Source organism: Myodes glareolus, chromosome 22, assembly GCF_982192425.1.
Source record: "Myodes glareolus chromosome 22, mMyoGla1.1, whole genome shotgun sequence".
Classification (NCBI taxonomy): Eukaryota; Metazoa; Chordata; class Mammalia; order Rodentia; family Cricetidae; genus Myodes; species Myodes glareolus.
Genome location: NC_142047.1, coordinates 52,700,989 through 52,721,254, shown reverse-complemented (window position 1 = coordinate 52,721,254; position 20,266 = coordinate 52,700,989). Strand labels below are relative to the sequence as shown.

Genomic DNA, 20,266 nt, shown 5'->3' with positions numbered 1-20,266 from the left:
TGATTAGTGTCAACTACAACACAGTAAACACAAAGGACAGGAAATGAATTGATGCTGTAGAGACCCATATCACTCTCCCATGAGGAAAACCATCCAGAAAGTCTCTTCCTAATAAAAGGTTCACAAACAAGTGACCAAAAAACCCATATGTTCAAATATATCATCATCCGGTAAGTTTTAGATTCAATCAACTACATAGTCTCATTATAGGCTAATGATCATCCATGAAGAAAATACAATTAGTCACTTCAATGATCCTCATCATCTGCCACAACCCCTACACTGCTCCAATGTCCCAAGTCTCTCCACACACACAAGACAATCTCTTGACAGTAACATCTTGTAAATTCAGAAAAGAAGTTAAATCTTTCCTATACACAATCAAACAGCACACTATTCATATTCTGAAAGACGTTAATGGAGATACAATAAGGAAAGACAGGCCCAAGGCAAGACCAAAGCAAAGTGCGCCAGGCACACAGTCTCTCTAACCCAATCCCAGGCTTTGGGATTTCTAGATTCTCCAGGAGGAGGGGGATACTCTGGGGAGAGGAGGAAGAGGAGCAGGAGGAGAAGGAGGGAGGAGGTAGAGGAAGAGGAGGAGGAGGAGGAGCAGGAGCAGGAGGAGCAGGAGGAGCAGCAGGAGGAGCAGGAGGAGCAGGAGCAGGAGCAGGAGGAGCAGGAGCAGGAGCAGGAGCAGGAGCAGGAGCAGGAGCAGGAGCAGGAGCAGGAGCAGGAGCAGGAGCAGGAGCAGGAGCAGGAGCAGGAGCAGGTTTCCCGTTCCCCAATGATGAGAGACTAGCGCCTAGCCACTACCAGGCCCGTCGAGGCACCACCTTACCTAGTACTAGGGCACCAGCAAGACAGTGTCTACCCCTGTCTGGAAGGATGATGACCCAAGCGATCCGACCGCTACGCCTGAGCCTCTCTGGGCACCTCCCCCGCGAACTCCTCCTGCCACCACCCCATGCCACCCCACCCCAGCCCCACCCCACCCCCAACCCGGGCGCCCATCTCCCCACGCAACCCCCACGCCTCCTCCAGAGCGGGGACACAAGTGGCCTGCGGGACGACACAGGAGGGCTCTCACCTGCCCAAAGGCAAGGAGCTGGCTGGCTACCTGGCAACAGTTCCCAGGTGGAGGGAGAGTCCGGGTCCAAAGCCGACCCCTGCCCCGGAAGGCCCTGAGGCCCTGTCAAAGCCGGCACCCGTGGATTCCCCACCGAGGGAGGCCGAGGGCGGGCAAGGGAGGAGCCAGCCAGCTTGCGGGGCCAGCCAAGCTGCCAGGGGCACGGTTGGGGCGCGGTGAGGGTGCCCGATGAGGAACGGGAGACAAGGGAGACAAGGGAGACAAGGGAGACAAGGGAGACAAGGTCGGTGGGTAGGGCTGGCGACTGCTCCTGGCCCCGGAACCCGGCTCCGGGCCGGGGTAGAGGGCTGAGGAAGGAGGGCCTAGCTGGCAGGCTGGCTGGCTGGCTGGTGGGCGGGTTGGAGGGGCTCGTCCGTCTGTCCGTCCGTCCGTCCGTCCGTCCGGATTCGGTCTCGGACTCACTCGGGAGGGCGTGGGGGCGTGGGGACGGGCGGGCTGGCGTGCAGGAGCGCAGGCCAGTGCTGCAGCAGGCTCTTGTGGCGCCACAGCGACAACACGCCTCCGTCTACGGCCATACCACCCTGAACGCGCCCGATCTCGTCTGATCTCGGAAGCTAAGCAGGGTCGGGCCTGGTTAGTACTTGGATGGGAGACCGCCTGGGAATACCGGGTGCTGTAGGCTTTTTTTTCTTCTTCCCTTTCTCTTTTCTTCCTCCTCCTCCTCCTCCTCCTCCTCCTCCTCCTCCTCCTCCTCCTTTTCTCCTCCTCCTCCTCCTCCTTTTCTCCTCCTCCTCCTCCTCCTCCTCCTCCTCCTCCTCCTCCTCCTCCTTCCTTCTCCTCTTTTGGCCCTTTTGGCCTTCGCCACCGCGGGCCAGCCCGGACCAGGACAACACCAGGACAATCCGCACCCCGGAAAGAGGGCCCACCTCTCACAAGGTTCCAAATCCACCCACCGGTCAGCGCCCTCAGGCACGAGGGGAAACACCCGAGTGGGCAAGGAATGCCAGGACCCCTCAAGGAAGCTAAGACTCGCACGGTAGAGGTTGTCTTGAGTGGCGTGCAGCCAAGTGAGACCCTGGGCCAGCCACCATCGTCCTTGGCTCCCCGGCTCCACAGCTCCTCAGTTCCACGGGCAGGGCAGGCCGGCAGGCAGGTGCCTGGGATAGCAGCCCCGCACCACACAGCTCTGTGTATGGATTCCGGAAGAGATCGCCACGCCCCCCTCCACACAACCCACCCGGTGGAAGCAGTCTAAGAGCAAGCAGGCTCCACCAACCCACTCCCGGGGATGCAGTGTACGCCCACCTGCGTGCCTGTGTGCCTGCTTGCCTGTGTGGAATGTGCAATGTGCGTGCTTGTGTGAGTAGCCCCATGTGGGTGCACGTGTCTTCGTGTAGGCCACATTAGGCGCCTTTGTGTGTGTGTGTGTGTGTGTGTGTGTGTGTGTGTGTGTTGTGCGTGCATGCTTGTGCCTATGTGGTCTGGGGTTTTGCCTGCTTTTGTGTCTGTCTGTTGGGGAGTGTGTGCATTCTTGCCTGATGTGTGTGTGTGCGCGCGTGCGTGCGTGTGCTGTGTGTGTGTGTGTTCGTTCGCTTGCTGTGCGTGCACGCTTGTGCGGATGTGTGTCCGTCTGCAGTGTCCGATGGCGGGCGTGCGTGCGTGCGTACACGCGTGCTTGAGTGTGTTTCTGCGTGCGTGGGTGTGCGTGTGCCTGTGTGCCTGCCCCCGCCCGCACCGTCCACGAGCAGAGAGCGCCAAGACCCAAGTTCCAAGTTCCAAGTTCCAAATTCCAAGTTTCCTGGGCCCCACCGGTCGGTCAGCCCAGGAGCATCTTCCACGCTGGACAGCCTGCCTTTCTCTCTTCTCCCCCACGGGCAGAACGGCGTGCCGCCCGCTTCACAGGGAGGCATCTTCAATGGGGGACTGGATGGCCCCGCTGGCTGGCGATAGGGGATAGGGCTGGGACTGGGGGTGGGGGGGTGGGGGTGGGCATGGGGCGGAACTGGAATCTTGGGAGCTGGCATTCCAAGTTCCAAAGAGAGAACCAAGGTTTCTCCTGAAGGCGAGAAAGCTCACAGGCGCCCAGGCACACAGTCCTCTCTAACCCAATCCCAGGCTTTGGGATTTCTAGATTCTCCAGGAGGAGGGGGATACTCTGGGGAGAGGAGGAAGAGGAGCAGGAGGAGAAGGAGGGAGGAGGTAGAGGAAGAGGAGGAGGAGGAGGAGCAGGAGCAGGAGGAGCAGGAGGAGCAGCAGGAGGAGCAGGAGGAGGAGCAGGAGCAGGAGGAGGAGCAGGAGCAGGAGCAGGAGCAGGAGCAGGAGCAGGAGCAGGAGCAGGAGCAGGAGCGAGGAGCAGGAGCAGGAGCAGGAGCAGGGAGCAGGTTTCCCGTTCCCCAATGATGAGAGACTAGCGCCTAGCCACTACCAGGCCCGTCGAGGCACCACCTTACCTAGTACTAGGGCACCAGCAAGACAGTGTCTACCCCTGTCTGGAAGGATGATGACCCAAGCGATCCGACCGCTACGCCTGAGCCTCTCTGGGCACCTCCCCCGCGAACTCCTCCTGCCACACCCCATGCCACCCCACCCCAGCCCCACCCCACCCCCAACCCGGGCGCCCATCTCCCCACGCAACCCCCACGCCTCCTCCAGAGCGGGGACACAAGTGGCCTGCGGGACGACAGGAGGGCTCTCACCTGCCCAAAGGCAAGGAGCTGGCTGGCTACCTGGCAACAGTTCCCAGGTGGAGGGAGAGTCCGGGTCCAAAGCCGACCCCTGCCCCGGAAGGCCCTGAGGCCCTGTCAAAGCCGGCACCCGTGGATTCCCCACCGAGGGAGGCCGAGGGCGGGCAAGGGAGGAGCCAGCCAGCTTGCGGGGCCAGCCAAGCTGCCAGGGGCACGGTTGGGGCGCGGTGAGGGTGCCCGATGAGGAACGGGAGACAAGGGAGACAAGGGAGACAAGGGAGACAAGGGAGACAAGGTCGGTGGGTAGGGCTGGCGACTGCTCCTGGCCCCGGAACCCGGCTCCGGGCCGGGGTAGAGGGCTGAGGAAGGAGGGCCTAGCTGGCAGGCTGGCTGGCTGGCTGGTGGGCGGGTTGGAGGGGCTCGTCCGTCTGTCCGTCCGTCCGTCCGTCCGTCCGGATTCGGTCTCGGACTCACTCGGGAGGGCGTGGGGGCGTGGGGACGGGCGGGCTGGCGTGCAGGAGCGCAGGCCAGTGCTGCAGCAGGCTCTTGTGGCGCCACAGCGACAACACGCCTCCGTCTACGGCCATACCACCCTGAACGCGCCCGATCTCGTCTGATCTCGGAAGCTAAGCAGGGTCGGGCCTGGTTAGTACTTGGATGGGAGACCGCCTGGGAATACCGGGTGCTGTAGGCTTTTTTTTCTTCTTCCCTTTCTCTTTTCTTCCTCCTCCTCCTCCTCCTCCTCCTCCTCCTCCTCCTCCTCCTCCTCCTTTTCTCCTCCTCCTCCTCCTCCTTTTCCTCCTCCTCCTCCTCCTCCTCCTCCTCCTCCTCCTCCTCCTCCTCCTTCCTTCTCCTCTTTTGGCCCTTTTGGCCTTCGCCACCGCGGGCCAGCCCGGACCAGGACAACACCAGGACAATCCGCACCCCGGAAAGAGGGCCCACCTCTCACAAGGTTCCAAATCCACCCACCGGTCAGCGCCCTCAGGCACGAGGGGAAACACCCGAGTGGGCAAGGAATGCCAGGACCCCTCAAGGAAGCTAAGACTCGCACGGTAGAGGTTGTCTTGAGTGGCGTGCAGCCAAGTGAGACCCTGGGCCAGCCACCATCGTCCTTGGCTCCCCGGCTCCACAGCTCCTCAGTTCCACGGGCAGGGCAGGCCGGCAGGCAGGTGCCTGGGATAGCAGCCCCGCACCACACAGCTCTGTGTATGGATTCCGGAAGAGATCGCCACGCCCCCTCCACACAACCCACCCGGTGGAAGCAGTCTAAGAGCAAGCAGGCTCCACCAACCCACTCCCGGGGATGCAGTGTACGCCCACCTGCGTGCCTGTGTGCCTGCTTGCCTGTGTGGAATGTGCAATGTGCGTGCTTGTGTGAGTAGCCCCATGTGGGTGCACGTGTCTTCGTGTAGGCCACATTAGGCGCCTTTGTGTGTGTGTGTGTGTGTGTGTGTGTGTGTGTGTGTGTTGTGCGTGCATGCTTGTGCCTATGTGGTCTGGGGTTTTGCCTGCTTTTGTGTCTGTCTGTTGGGGAGTGTGTGCATTCTTGCCTGATGTGTGTGTGTGCGCGCGTGCGTGCGTGTGCTGTGTGTGTGTGTGTTCGTTCGCTTGCTGTGCGTGCACGCTTGTGCGGATGTGTGTCCGTCTGCAGTGTCCGATGGCGGGCGTGCGTGCGTGCGTACACGCGTGCTTGAGTGTGTTTCTGCGTGCGTGGGTGTGCGTGTGCCTGTGTGCCTGCCCCCCGCCCGCACCGTCCACGAGCAGAGAGCGCCAAGACCCAAGTTCCAAGTTCCAAGTTCCAAATTCCAAGTTTCCTGGGCCCCACCGGTCGGTCAGCCCAGGAGCATCTTCCACGCTGGACAGCCTGCCTTTCTCTCTTCTCCCCCACGGGCAGAACGGCGTGCCGCCCGCTTCACAGGGAGGCATCTTCAATGGGGGACTGGATGGCCCCGCTGGCTGGCGATAGGGGATAGGGCTGGGACTGGGGGTGGGGGTGGGGGTGGGCATGGGGCGGAACTGGAATCTTGGGAGCTGGCATTCCAAGTTCCAAAGAGAGAACCAAGGTTTCTCCTGAAGGCGAGAAAGCTCACAGGCGCCCAGGCACACAGTCTCTCTAACCCAATCCCAGGCTTTGGGATTTCTAGATTCTCCAGGAGGAGGGGGATACTCTGGGGAGAGGAGGAAGAGGAGCAGGAGGAGAAGGAGGGAGGAGGTAGAGGAAGAGGAGGAGGAGGAGGAGCAGGAGCAGGAGGAGCAGGAGGAGCAGCAGGAGGAGCAGGAGGAGCAGGAGCAGGAGCAGGAGGAGCAGCAGGAGGAACAGGAGGAGCAGTAGCAGGAGCAGGAGGATCAGGAGCAGGAGCAGGAGGAGAAGCAGGAGCAGGAGCAGGAGCAGGAGCAGGAGCAGGAGCAGGAGCAGGAGCAGGTTTCCCGTTCCCCAATGATGAGAGACTAGCGCCTAGCCACTACCAGGCCCGTCGAGGCACCACCTTACCTAGTACTAGGGCACCAGCAAGACAGTGTCTACCCCTGTCTGGAAGGATGATGACCCAAGCGATCCGACCCGCTACGCCTGAGCCTCTCTGGGCACCTCCCCCGCGAACTCCTCCTGCCACCACCCCCATGCCACCCCCACCCCAGCCCCACCCCACCCCCCAACCCGGGCGCCCATCTCCCCACGCAACCCCCCACGCCTCCTCCAGAGCGGGGACACAAGTGGCCTGCGGGACGACACAGGAGGGCTCTCACCTGCCCAAAGGCAAGGAGCTGGCTGGCTACCTGGCAACAGTTCCCAGGTGGAGGGAGAGTCCGGGTCCAAAGCCGACCCCTGCCCCGGAAGGCCCTGAGGCCCTGTCAAAGCCGGCACCCGTGGATTCCCCACCGAGGGAGGCCGAGGGCGGGCAAGGGAGGAGCCAGCCAGCTTGCGGGGCCAGCCAAGCTGCCAGGGGCACGGTTGGGGCGCGGTGAGGGTGCCCGATGAGGAACGGGAGACAAGGGAGACAAGGGAGACAAGGGAGACAAGGGAGACAAGGTCGGTGGGTAGGGCTGGCGACTGCTCCTGGCCCCGGAACCCGGCTCCGGGCCGGGGTAGAGGGCTGAGGAAGGAGGGCCTAGCTGGCAGGCTGGCTGGCTGGCTGGTGGGCGGGTTGGAGGGGCTCGTCCGTCTGTCCGTCCGTCCGTCCGTCCGTCCGGATTCGGTCTCGGACTCACTCGGGAGGGCGTGGGGGCGTGGGGACGGGCGGGCTGGCGTGCAGGAGCGCAGGCCAGTGCTGCAGCAGGCTCTTGTGGCGCCACAGCGACAACACGCCTCCGTCTACGGCCATACCACCCTGAACGCGCCCGATCTCGTCTGATCTCGGAAGCTAAGCAGGGTCGGGCCTGGTTAGTACTTGGATGGGAGACCGCCTGGGAATACCGGGTGCTGTAGGCTTTTTTTTCTTCTTCCCTTTCTCTTTTCTTCCTCCTCCTCCTCCTCCTCCTCCTCCTCCTCCTCCTCCTCCTCCTCCTCCTCCTTTTCTCCTCCTCCTCCTCCTCCTTTTCTCCTCCTCCTCCTCCTCCTCCTCCTCCTCCTCCTCCTCCTCCTCCTTCCTTCTCCTCTTTTGGCCCCTTTGGCCTTCGCCACCGCGGGCCAGCCCGGACCAGGACAACACCAGGACAATCCGCACCCCGGAAAGAGGGCCCACCTCTCACAAGGTTCCAAATCCACCCACCGGTCAGCGCCCTCAGGCACGAGGGGAAACACCCGAGTGGGCAAGGAATGCCAGGACCCCTCAAGGAAGCTAAGACTCGCACGGTAGAGGTTGTCTTGAGTGGCGTGCAGCCAAGTGAGACCCTGGGCCAGCCACCATCGTCCTTGGCTCCCCGGCTCCACAGCTCCTCAGTTCCACGGGCAGGGCAGGCCGGCAGGCAGGTGCCTGGGATAGCAGCCCCGCACCACACAGCTCTGTGTATGGATTCCGGAAGAGATCGCCACGCCCCCTCCACACAACCCACCCGGTGGAAGCAGTCTAAGAGCAAGCAGGCTCCACCAACCCACTCCCGGGGATGCAGTGTACGCCCACCTGCGTGCCTGTGTGCCTGCTTGCCTGTGTGGAATGTGCAATGTGCGTGCTTGTGTGAGTAGCCCCATGTGGGTGCACGTGTCTTCGTGTAGGCCACATTAGGCGCCTTTGTGTGTGTGTGTGTGTGTGTGTGTGTGTGTGTGTGTGTGTTGTGCGTGCATGCTTGTGCCTATGTGGTCTGGGGTTTTGCCTGCTTTTGTGTCTGTCTGTTGGGGAGTGTGTGCATTCTTGCCTGATGTGTGTGTGTGCGCGCGTGCGTGCGTGTGCTGTGTGTGTGTGTGTTCGTTCGCTTGCTGTGCGTGCACGCTTGTGCGGATGTGTGTCCGTCTGCAGTGTCCGATGGCGGGCGTGCGTGCGTGCGTACACGCGTGCTTGAGTGTGTTTCTGCGTGCGTGGGTGTGCGTGTGCCTGTGTGCCTGGCACCGTCCACGAGCAGAGAGCGCCAAGACCCAAGTTCCAAGTTCCAAGTTCCAAATTCCAAGTTTCCTGGGCCCCACCGGTCGGTCAGCCCAGGAGCATCTTCCACGCTGGACAGCCTGCCTTTCTCTCTTCTCCCCCACGGGCAGAACGGCGTGCCGCCCGCTTCACAGGGAGGCATCTTCAATGGGGGACTGGATGGCCCCGCTGGCTGGCGATAGGGGATAGGGCTGGGACTGGGGGTGGGGGTGGGGGTGGGCATGGGGCGGAACTGGAATCTTGGGAGCTGGCATTCCAAGTTCCAAAGAGAGAACCAAGGTTTCTCCTGAAGGCGAGAAAGCTCACAGGCGCCCAGGCACACAGTCTCTCTAACCCAATCCCAGGCTTTGGGATTTCTAGATTCTCCAGGAGGAGGGGGATACTCTGGGGAGAGGAGGAAGAGGAGCAGGAGGAGAAGGAGGGAGGAGGTAGAGGAAGAGGAGGAGGAGGAGGAGCAGGAGCAGGAGGAGCAGGAGGAGCAGCAGGAGGAGCAGGAGGAGCAGGAGCAGGAGCAGGAGGATCAGGAGGAGGAGCAGGAGGAGCAGGAGGAGCAGGAGCAGGAGCAGGAGGAGCAGCAGGAGGAGCAGGAGGAGCAGCAGGAGGAGCAGGAGCAGGAGCAGGAGCAGGAGCAGGAGCAGGAGCAGGAGGAGAAGCAGGAGCAGGAGCAGGAGCAGGAGCAGGAGCAGGAGCAGGAGCAGGAGCAGGTTTCCCGTTCCCCAATGATGAGAGACTAGCGCCTAGCCACTACCAGGCCCGTCGAGGCACCACCTTACCTAGTACTAGGGCACCAGCAAGACAGTGTCTACCCCTGTCTGGAAGGATGATGACCCAAGCGATCCGACCGCTACGCCTGAGCCTCTCTGGGCACCTCCCCCGCGAACTCCTCCTGCCACCACCCCATGCCACCCCACCCCAGCCCCACCCCACCCCCAACCCGGGCGCCCATCTCCCCACGCAACCCCCACGCCTCCTCCAGAGCGGGGACACAAGTGGCCTGCGGGACGACACAGGAGGGCTCTCACCTGCCCAAAGGCAAGGAGCTGGCTGGCTACCTGGCAACAGTTCCCAGGTGGAGGGAGAGTCCGGGTCCAAAGCCGACCCCTGCCCCGGAAGGCCCTGAGGCCCTGTCAAAGCCGGCACCCGTGGATTCCCCACCGAGGGAGGCCGAGGGCGGGCAAGGGAGGAGCCAGCCAGCTTGCGGGGCCAGCCAAGCTGCCAGGGGCACGGTTGGGGCGCGGTGAGGGTGCCCGATGAGGAACGGGAGACAAGGGAGACAAGGGAGACAAGGGAGACAAGGGAGACAAGGGAGACAAGGTCGGTGGGTAGGGCTGGCGACTGCTCCTGGCCCCGGAACCCGGCTCCGGGCCGGGGTAGAGGGCTGAGGAAGGAGGGCCTAGCTGGCAGGCTGGCTGGCTGGCTGGTGGGCGGGTTGGAGGGGCTCGTCCGTCTGTCCGTCCGTCCGTCCGTCCGTCCGTCCGTCCGGATTCGGTCTCGGACTCACTCGGGAGGGCGTGGGGGCGTGGGGACGGGCGGGCTGGCGTGCAGGAGCGCAGGCCAGTGCTGCAGCAGGCTCTTGTGGCGCCACAGCGACAACACGCCTCCGTCTACGGCCATACCACCCTGAACGCGCCCGATCTCGTCTGATCTCGGAAGCTAAGCAGGGTCGGGCCTGGTTAGTACTTGGATGGGAGACCGCCTGGGAATACCGGGTGCTGTAGGCTTTTTTTTCTTCTTCCCTTTCTCTTTTCTTCCTCCTCCTCCTCCTCCTCCTCCTCCTCCTCCTCCTCCTCCTCCTCCTCCCTCCTTTTCTCCTCCTCCTCCTCCTCCTTTTCTCCTCCTCCTCCTCCTCCTCCTCCTCCTCCTCCTCCTCCTCCTCCTCCTCCTCCTCCTCCTCCTCCTTCCTTCTCCTCTTTTGGCCCCTTTGGCCTTCGCCACCGCGGGCCAGCCCGGACCAGGACAACACCAGGACAATCCGCACCCCGGAAAGAGGGCCCACCTCTCACAAGGTTCCAAATCCACCCACCGGTCAGCGCCCTCAGGCACGAGGGGAAACACCCGAGTGGGCAAGGAATGCCAGGACCCCTCAAGGAAGCTAAGACTCGCACGGTAGAGGTTGTCTTGAGTGGCGTGCAGCCAAGTGAGACCCTGGGCCAGCCACCATCGTCCTTGGCTCCCCGGCTCCACAGCTCCTCAGTTCCACGGGCAGGGCAGGCCGGCAGGCAGGTGCCTGGGATAGCAGCCCCGCACCACACAGCTCTGTGTATGGATTCCGGAAGAGATCGCCACGCCCCCTCCACACAACCCACCCGGTGGAAGCAGTCTAAGAGCAAGCAGGCTCCACCAACCCACTCCCGGGGATGCAGTGTACGCCCACCTGCGTGCCTGTGTGCCTGCTTGCCTGTGTGGAATGTGCAATGTGCGTGCTTGTGTGAGTAGCCCCATGTGGGTGCACGTGTCTTCGTGTAGGCCACATTAGGCGCCTTTGTGTGTGTGTGTGTGTGTGTGTGTGTGTGTGTGTGTGTTGTGCGTGCATGCTTGTGCCTATGTGGTCTGGGGTTTTGCCTGCTTTTGTGTCTGTCTGTTGGGGAGTGTGTGCATTCTTGCCTGATGTGTGTGTGTGCGCGCGTGCGTGCGTGTGCTGTGTGTGTGTGTGTTCGTTCGCTTGCTGTGCGTGCACGCTTGTGCGGATGTGTGTCCGTCTGCAGTGTCCGATGGCGGGCGTGCGTGCGTGCGTACACGCGTGCTTGAGTGTGTTTCTGCGTGCGTGGGTGTGCGTGTGCCTGTGTGCCTGCCCCCGCCCGCACCGTCCACGAGCAGAGAGCGCCAAGACCCAAGTTCCAAGTTCCAAGTTCCAAATTCCAAGTTTCCTGGGCCCCACCGGTCGGTCAGCCCAGGAGCATCTTCCACGCTGGACAGCCTGCCTTTCTCTCTTCTCCCCCACGGGCAGAACGGCGTGCCGCCCGCTTCACAGGGAGGCATCTTCAATGGGGGACTGGATGGCCCCGCTGGCTGGCGATAGGGGATAGGGCTGGGACTGGGGGTGGGGGTGGGGGTGGGCATGGGGCGGAACTGGAATCTTGGGAGCTGGCATTCCAAGTTCCAAAGAGAGAACCAAGGTTTCTCCTGAAGGCGAGAAAGCTCACAGGCGCCCAGGCACACAGTCTCTCTAACCCAATCCCAGGCTTTGGGATTTCTAGATTCTCCAGGAGGAGGGGGATACTCTGGGGAGAGGAGGAAGAGGAGCAGGAGGAGAAGGAGGGAGGAGGTAGAGGAAGAGGAGGAGGAGGAGGAGCAGGAGCAGGAGGAGCAGGAGGAGCAGCAGGAGGAGCAGGAGGAGCAGGAGCAGGAGCAGGAGGAGCAGCAGGAGGAACAGGAGGAGCAGTAGCAGGAGCAGGAGGATCAGGAGCAGGAGCAGGAGGAGAAGCAGGAGCAGGAGCAGGAGCAGGAGCAGGAGCAGGAGCAGGAGCAGGAGCAGGTTTCCCGTTCCCCAATGATGAGAGACTAGCGCCTAGCCACTACCAGGCCCGTCGAGGCACCACCTTACCTAGTACTAGGGCACCAGCAAGACAGTGTCTACCCCTGTCTGGAAGGATGATGACCCAAGCGATCCGACCGCTACGCCTGAGCCTCTCTGGGCACCTCCCCCGCGAACTCCTCCTGCCACCACCCCATGCCACCCCACCCCAGCCCCACCCCACCCCCAACCCGGGCGCCCATCTCCCCACGCAACCCCCACGCCTCCTCCAGAGCGGGGACACAAGTGGCCTGCGGGACGACACAGGAGGGCTCTCACCTGCCCAAAGGCAAGGAGCTGGCTGGCTACCTGGCAACAGTTCCCAGGTGGAGGGAGAGTCCGGGTCCAAAGCCGACCCCTGCCCCGGAAGGCCCTGAGGCCCTGTCAAAGCCGGCACCCGTGGATTCCCCACCGAGGGAGGCCGAGGGCGGGCAAGGGAGGAGCCAGCCAGCTTGCGGGGCCAGCCAAGCTGCCAGGGGCACGGTTGGGGCGCGGTGAGGGTGCCCGATGAGGAACGGGAGACAAGGGAGACAAGGGAGACAAGGGAGACAAGGGAGACAAGGGAGACAAGGGAGACAAGGTCGGTGGGTAGGGCTGGCGACTGCTCCTGGCCCCGGAACCCGGCTCCGGGCCGGGGTAGAGGGCTGAGGAAGGAGGGCCTAGCTGGCAGGCTGGCTGGCTGGCTGGTGGGCGGGTTGGAGGGGCTCGTCCGTCTGTCCGTCCGTCCGTCCGTCCGTCCGTCCGTCCGGATTCGGTCTCGGACTCACTCGGGAGGGCGTGGGGGCGTGGGGACGGGCGGGCTGGCGTGCAGGAGCGCAGGCCAGTGCTGCAGCAGGCTCTTGTGGCGCCACAGCGACAACACGCCTCCGTCTACGGCCATACCACCCTGAACGCGCCCGATCTCGTCTGATCTCGGAAGCTAAGCAGGGTCGGGCCTGGTTAGTACTTGGATGGGAGACCGCCTGGGAATACCGGGTGCTGTAGGCTTTTTTTTCTTCTTCCCTTTCTCTTTTCTTCCTCCTCCTCCTCCTCCTCCTCCTCCTCCTCCTCCTCCTCCTCCTCCTTTTCTCCTCCTCCTCCTCCTCCTTTTCTCTCCTCCTCCTCCTCCTCCTCCTCCTCCTCCTCCTCCTCCTCCTCCTCCTCCTCCTCCTCCTCCTCCTCCTTCCTTCTCCTCTTTTGGCCCCTTTGGCCTTCGCCACCGCGGGCCAGCCCGGACCAGGACAACACCAGGACAATCCGCACCCCGGAAAGAGGGCCCACCTCTCACAAGGTTCCCAAATCCACCCACCGGTCAGCGCCCTCAGGCACGAGGGGAAACACCCGAGTGGGCAAGGAATGCCAGGACCCCTCAAGGAAGCTAAGACTCGCACGGTAGAGGTTGTCTTGAGTGGCGTGCAGCCAAGTGAGACCCTGGGCCAGCCACCATCGTCCTTGGCTCCCCGGCTCCACAGCTCCTCAGTTCCACGGGCAGGGCAGGCCGGCAGGCAGGTGCCTGGGATAGCAGCCCCGCACCACACAGCTCTGTGTATGGATTCCGGAAGAGATCGCCACGCCCCCTCCACACAACCCACCCGGTGGAAGCAGTCTAAGAGCAAGCAGGCTCCACCAACCCACTCCCGGGGATGCAGTGTACGCCCACCTGCGTGCCTGTGTGCCTGCTTGCCTGTGTGGAATGTGCAATGTGCGTGCTTGTGTGAGTAGCCCCATGTGGGTGCACGTGTCTTCGTGTAGGCCACATTAGGCGCCTTTGTGTGTGTGTGTGTGTGTGTGTGTGTGTGTGTGTTGTGCGTGCATGCTTGTGCCTATGTGGTCTGGGGTTTTGCCTGCTTTTGTGTCTGTCTGTTGGGGAGTGTGTGCATTCTTGCCTGATGTGTGTGTGTGCGCGCGTGCGTGCGTGTGCTGTGTGTGTGTGTGTTCGTTCGCTTGCTGTGCGTGCACGCTTGTGCGGATGTGTGTCCGTCTGCAGTGTCCGATGGCGGGCGTGCGTGCGTGCGTACACGCGTGCTTGAGTGTGTTTCTGCGTGCGTGGGTGTGCGTGTGCCTGTGTGCCTGCCCCCGCCCGCACCGTCCACGAGCAGAGAGCGCCAAGACCCAAGTTCCAAGTTCCAAGTTCCAAATTCCAAGTTTCCTGGGCCCCACCGGTCGGTCAGCCCAGGAGCATCTTCCACGCTGGACAGCCTGCCTTTCTCTCTTCTCCCCCACGGGCAGAACGGCGTGCCGCCCGCTTCACAGGGAGGCATCTTCAATGGGGGACTGGATGGCCCCGCTGGCTGGCGATAGGGGATAGGGCTGGGACTGGGGGTGGGGGGTGGGGGTGGGCATGGGGCGGAACTGGAATCTTGGGAGCTGGCATTCCAAGTTCCAAAGAGAGAACCAAGGTTTCTCCTGAAGGCGAGAAAGCTCACAGGCGCCCAGGCACACAGTCTCTCTAACCCAATCCCAGGCTTTGGGATTTCTAGATTCTCCAGGAGGAGGGGGATACTCTGGGGAGAGGAGGAAGAGGAGCAGGAGGAGAAGGAGGGAGGAGGTAGAGGAAGAGGAGGAGGAGGAGGAGCAGGAGCAGGAGGAGCAGGAGGAGCAGCAGGAGGAGCAGGAGGAGCAGGAGCAGGAGCAGGAGGATCAGGAGGAGGAGCAGGAGCAGGAGCAGGAGCAGGAGCAGGAGCAGGAGCAGGAGCAGGAGCAGGAGCAGGAGCAGGAGCAGGTTTCCCGTTCCCCAATGATGAGAGACTAGCGCCTAGCCACTACCAGGCCCGTCGAGGCACCACCTTACCTAGTACTAGGGCACCAGCAAGACAGTGTCTACCCCTGTCTGGAAGGATGATGACCCAAGCGATCCGACCGCTACGCCTGAGCCTCTCTGGGCACCTCCCCCGCGAACTCCTCCTGCCACCACCCCATGCCACCCCACCCCAGCCCCACCCCACCCCCAACCCGGGCGCCCATCTCCCCACGCAACCCCCACGCCTCCTCCAGAGCGGGGACACAAGTGGCCTGCGGGACGACACAGGAGGGCTCTCACCTGCCCAAAGGCAAGGAGCTGGCTGGCTACCTGGCAACAGTTCCCAGGTGGAGGGAGAGTCCGGGTCCAAAGCCGACCCCTGCCCCGGAAGGCCCTGAGGCCCTGTCAAAGCCGGCACCCGTGGATTCCCCACCGAGGGAGGCCGAGGGCGGGCAAGGGAGGAGCCAGCCAGCTTGCGGGGCCAGCCAAGCTGCCAGGGGCACGGTTGGGGCGCGGTGAGGGTGCCCGATGAGGAACGGGAGACAAGGGAGACAAGGGAGACAAGGGAGACAAGGGAGACAAGGGAGACAAGGGAGACAAGGTCGGTGGGTAGGGCTGGCGACTGCTCCTGGCCCCGGAACCCGGCTCCGGGCCGGGGTAGAGGGCTGAGGAAGGAGGGCCTAGCTGGCAGGCTGGCTGGCTGGCTGGTGGGCGGGTTGGAGGGGCTCGTCCGTCTGTCCGTCCGTCCGTCCGTCCGTCCGTCCGTCCGGATTCGGTCTCGGACTCACTCGGGAGGGCGTGGGGGCGTGGGGACGGGCGGGCTGGCGTGCAGGAGCGCAGGCCAGTGCTGCAGCAGGCTCTTGTGGCGCCACAGCGACAACACGCCTCCGTCTACGGCCATACCACCCTGAACGCGCCCGATCTCGTCTGATCTCGGAAGCTAAGCAGGGTCGGGCCTGGTTAGTACTTGGATGGGAGACCGCCTGGGAATACCGGGTGCTGTAGGCTTTTTTTTCTTCTTCCCTTTCTCTTTTCTTCCTCCTCCTCCTCCTCCTCCTCCTCCTCCTCCTCCTCCTCCTCCTCCTCCTCCTTTTCTCCTCCTCCTCCTCCTCCTTTTCTCCTCCTCCTCCTCCTCCTCCTCCTCCTCCTCCTCCTCCTCCTCCTCCTCCTCCTCCTCCTTCCTTCTCCTCTTTTGGCCCCTTTGGCCTTCGCCACCGCGGGCCAGCCCGGACCAGGACAACACCAGGACAATCCGCACCCCGGAAAGAGGGCCCACCTCTCACAAGGTTCCAAATCCACCCACCGGTCAGCGCCCTCAGGCACGAGGGGAAACACCCGAGTGGGCAAGGAATGCCAGGACCCCTCAAGGAAGCTAAGACTCGCACGGTAGAGGTTGTCTTGAGTGGCGTGCAGCCAAGTGAGACCCTGGGCCAGCCACCATCGTCCTTGGCTCCCCGGCTCCACAGCTCCTCAGTTCCACGGGCAGGGCAGGCCGGCAGGCAGGTGCCTGGGATAGCAGCCCCGCACCACACAGCTCTGTGTATGGATTCCGGAAGAGATCGCCACGCCCCCTCCACACAACCCACCCGGTGGAAGCAGTCTAAGAGCAAGCAGGCTCCACCAACCCACTCCCGGGGATGCAGTGTACGCCCACCTGCGTGCCTGTGTGCCTGCTTGCCTGTGTGGAATGTGCAATGTGCGTGCTTGTGTGAGTAGCCCCATGTGGGTGCACGTGTCTTCGTGTAGGCCACATTAGGCGCCTTTGTGTGTGTGTGTGTGTGTGTGTGTGTGTGTGTGTTGTGCGTGCATGCTTGTGCCTATGTGGTCTGGGGTTTTGCCTGCTTTTGTGTCTGTCTGTTGGGGAGTGTGTGCATTCTTGCCTGATGTGTGTGTGTGCGCGCGTGCGTGCGTGTGCTGTGTGTGTGTGTGTTCGTTCGCTTGCTGTGCGTGCACGCTTGTGCGGATGTGTGTCCGTCTGCAGTGTCCGATGGCGGGCGTGCGTGCGTGCGTACACGCGTGCTTGAGTGTGTTTCTGCGTGCGTGGGTGTGCGTGTGCCTGTGTGCCTGCCCCCGCCCGCACCGTCCACGAGCAGAGAGCGCCAAGACCCAAGTTCCAAGTTCCAAGTTCCAAATTCCAAGTTTCCTGGGCCCCACCGGTCGGTCAGCCCAGGAGCATCTTCCACGCTGGACAGCCTGCCTTTCTCTCTTCTCCCCCACGGGCAGAACGGCGTGCCGCCCGCTTCACAGGGAGGCATCTTCAATGGGGGACTGGATGGCCCCGCTGGCTGGCGATAGGGGATAGGGCTGGGACTGGGGGTGGGGGTGGGGGTGGGCATGGGGCGGAACTGGAATCTTGGGAGCTGGCATTCCAAGTTCCAAAGAGAGAACCAAGGTTTCTCCTGAAGGCGAGAAAGCTCACAGGCGCCCAGGCACACAGTCTCTCTAACCCAATCCCAGGCTTTGGGATTTCTAGATTCTCCAGGAGGAGGGGGATACTCTGGGGAGAGGAGGAAGAGGAGCAGGAGGAGAAGGAGGGAGGAGGTAGAGGAAGAGGAGGAGGAGGAGGAGCAGGAGCAGGAGGAGCAGGAGGAGCAGCAGGAGGAGCAGGAGGAGCAGGAGCAGGAGCAGGAGGATCAGGAGGAGGAGCAGGAGCAGGAGCAGGAGCAGGAGCAGGAGCAGGAGCAGGAGCAGGAGCAGGAGCAGGAGCAGGAGCAGGTTTCCCGTTCCCCAATGATGAGAGACTAGCGCCTAGCCACTACCAGGCCCGTCGAGGCACCACCTTACCTAGTACTAGGGCACCAGCAAGACAGTGTCTACCCCTGTCTGGAAGGATGATGACCCAAGCGATCCGACCGCTACGCCTGAGCCTCTCTGGGCACCTCCCCCGCGAACTCCTCCTGCCACCACCCCATGCCACCCCACCCCAGCCCCACCCCACCCCCAACCCGGGCGCCCATCTCCCCACGCAACCCCCACGCCTCCTCCAGAGCGGGGACACAAGTGGCCTGCGGGACGACACAGGAGGGCTCTCACCTGCCCAAAGGCAAGGAGCTGGCTGGCTACCTGGCAACAGTTCCCAGGTGGAGGGAGAGTCCGGGTCCAAAGCCGACCCCTGCCCCGGAAGGCCCTGAGGCCCTGTCAAAGCCGGCACCCGTGGATTCCCCACCGAGGGAGGCCGAGGGCGGGCAAGGGAGGAGCCAGCCAGCTTGCGGGGCCAGCCAAGCTGCCAGGGGCACGGTTGGGGCGCGGTGAGGGTGCCCGATGAGGAACGGGAGACAAGGGAGACAAGGGAGACAAGGGAGACAAGGGAGACAAGGGAGACAAGGGAGACAAGGTCGGTGGGTAGGGCTGGCGACTGCTCCTGGCCCCGGAACCCGGCTCCGGGCCGGGGTAGAGGGCTGAGGAAGGAGGGCCTAGCTGGCAGGCTGGCTGGCTGGCTGGTGGGCGGGTTGGAGGGGCTCGTCCGTCTGTCCGTCCGTCCGTCCGTCCGTCCGTCCGTCCGGATTCGGTCTCGGACTCACTCGGGAGGGCGTGGGGGCGTGGGGACGGGCGGGCTGGCGTGCAGGAGCGCAGGCCAGTGCTGCAGCAGGCTCTTGTGGCGCCACAGCGACAACACGCCTCCGTCTACGGCCATACCACCCTGAACGCGCCCGATCTCGTCTGATCTCGGAAGCTAAGCAGGGTCGGGCCTGGTTAGTACTTGGATGGGAGACCGCCTGGGAATACCGGGTGCTGTAGGCTTTTTTTTCTTCTTCCCTTTCTCTTTTCTTCCTCCTCCTCCTCCTCCTCCTCCTCCATCCTCCTCCTCCTCCTCCTCTCCTCCTTTTCTCCTCCTCCTCCTCCTCCTTTTCTCCTCCTCCTCCTCCTCCTCCTCCTCCTCCTCCTCCTCCTCCTCCTCCTCCTCCTCCTCCTTCCTTCTCCTCTTTTGGCCCCTTTGGCCTTCGCCACCGCGGGCCAGCCCGGACCAGGACAACACCAGGACAATCCGCACCCCGGAAAGAGGGCCCACCTCTCACAAGGTTCCAAATCCACCCACCGGTCAGCGCCCTCAGGCACGAGGGGAAACACCCGAGTGGGCAAGGAATGCCAGGACCCCTCAAGGAAGCTAAGACTCGCACGGTAGAGGTTGTCTTGAGTGGCGTGCAGCCAAGTGAGACCCTGGGCCAGCCACCATCGTCCTTGGCTCCCCGGCTCCACAGCTCCTCAGTTCCACGGGCAGGGCAGGCCGGCAGGCAGGTGCCTGGGATAGCAGCCCCGCACCACACAGCTCTGTGTATGGATTCCGGAAGAGATCGCCACGCCCCCTCCACACAACCCACCCGGTGGAAGCAGTCTAAGAGCAAGCAGGCTCCACCAACCCACTCCCGGGGATGCAGTGTACGCCCACCTGCGTGCCTGTGTGCCTGCTTGCCTGTGTGGAATGTGCAATGTGCGTGCTTGTGTGAGTAGCCCCATGTGGGTGCACGTGTCTTCGTGTAGGCCACATTAGGCGCCTTTGTGTGTGTGTGTGTGTGTGTGTGTGTGTGTGTTGTGCGTGCATGCTTGTGCCTATGTGGTCTGGGGTTTTGCCTGCTTTTGTGTCTGTCTGTTGGGGAGTGTGTGCATTCTTGCCTGATGTGTGTGTGTGCGCGCGTGCGTGCGTGTGCTGTGTGTGTGTGTGTTCGTTCGCTTGCTGTGCGTGCACGCTTGTGCGGATGTGTGTCCGTCTGCAGTGTCCGATGGCGGGCGTGCGTGCGTGCGTACACGCGTGCTTGAGTGTGTTTCTGCGTGCGTGGGTGTGCGTGTGCCTGTGTGCCTGCCCCCGCCCGCACCGTCCACGAGCAGAGAGCGCCAAGACCCAAGTTCCAAGTTCCAAGTTCCAAATTCCAAGTTTCCTGGGCCCCACCGGTCGGTCAGCCCAGGAGCATCTTCCACGCTGGACAGCCTGCCTTTCTCTCTTCTCCCCCACGGGCAGAACGGCGTGCCGCCCGCTTCACAGGGAGGCATCTTCAATGGGGGACTGGATGGCCCCGCTGGCTGGCGATAGGGGATAGGGCTGGGACTGGGGGTGGGGGTGGGGGTGGGCATGGGGCGGAACTGGAATCTTGGGAGCTGGCATTCCAAGTTCCAAAGAGAGAACCAAGGTTTCTCCTGAAGGCGAGAAAGCTCACAGGCGCCCAGGCACACAGTCTCTCTAACCCAATCCCAGGCTTTGGGATTTCTAGATTCTCCAGGAGGAGGGGGATACTCTGGGGAGAGGAGGAAGAGGAGCAGGAGGAGAAGGAGGGAGGAGGTAGAGGAAGAGGAGGAGGAGGAGGAGCAGGAGCAGGAGGAGCAGGAGGAGCAGCAGGAGGAGCAGGAGGAGCAGGAGCAGGAGCAGGAGGAGCAGCAGGAGGAACAGGAGCAGGAGGAGGAGCAGGAGCAGGAGCAGGAGCAGGAGCAGGAGCAGGAGCAGGAGCAGGTTTTCCCGTTCCCCAATGATGAGAGACTAGCGCCTAGCCACTACCAGGCCCGTCGAGGCACCACCTTACCTAGTACTAGGGCACCAGCAAGACAGTGTCTACCCCTGTCTGGAAGGATGATGACCCAAGCGATCCGACCGCTACGCCTGAGCCTCTCTGGGCACCTCCCCCGCGAACTCCTCCTGCCACCACCCCATGCCACCCCACCCCAGCCCCACCCCACCCCCAACCCGGCGCCCATCTCCCCACGCAACCCCCACGCCTCCTCCAGAGCGGGGACACAAGTGGCCTGCGGGACGACACA

At 63.0% G+C, this 20,266-nt stretch overlaps 7 non-coding genes across 7 annotated transcripts; all 7 read left to right on the top strand.

Moving 5' to 3' along the window:
• Positions 1-1,653: 1,653 nt before the first annotated feature.
• On the top strand, positions 1,654-1,772 carry LOC148118591 (5S ribosomal RNA). Its single transcript, XR_015736064.1, has one exon. It is a non-coding gene; the product is annotated as a 5S ribosomal RNA (ribosomal RNA).
• A 2,577-nt stretch (positions 1,773-4,349) lies between these two features.
• LOC148118590 (5S ribosomal RNA) lies at positions 4,350-4,468 on the top strand. The gene has a single exon (XR_015736063.1). It is a non-coding gene; the product is annotated as a 5S ribosomal RNA (ribosomal RNA).
• Positions 4,469-7,082: 2,614 nt separating this feature from the next.
• On the top strand, positions 7,083-7,201 carry LOC148118589 (5S ribosomal RNA). The gene has a single exon (XR_015736062.1). It is a non-coding gene; the product is annotated as a 5S ribosomal RNA (ribosomal RNA).
• A 2,689-nt stretch (positions 7,202-9,890) lies between these two features.
• On the top strand, positions 9,891-10,009 carry LOC148118588 (5S ribosomal RNA). Its single transcript, XR_015736061.1, has one exon. It is a non-coding gene; the product is annotated as a 5S ribosomal RNA (ribosomal RNA).
• Positions 10,010-12,670: 2,661 nt separating this feature from the next.
• On the top strand, positions 12,671-12,789 carry LOC148118587 (5S ribosomal RNA). The gene has a single exon (XR_015736060.1). It is a non-coding gene; the product is annotated as a 5S ribosomal RNA (ribosomal RNA).
• A 2,621-nt stretch (positions 12,790-15,410) lies between these two features.
• On the top strand, positions 15,411-15,529 carry LOC148118586 (5S ribosomal RNA). The gene has a single exon (XR_015736110.1). It is a non-coding gene; the product is annotated as a 5S ribosomal RNA (ribosomal RNA).
• Positions 15,530-18,143: 2,614 nt separating this feature from the next.
• Positions 18,144-18,262, top strand: LOC148118585 (5S ribosomal RNA). Its single transcript, XR_015736109.1, has one exon. It is a non-coding gene; the product is annotated as a 5S ribosomal RNA (ribosomal RNA).
• Positions 18,263-20,266: the final 2,004 nt, after the last annotated feature.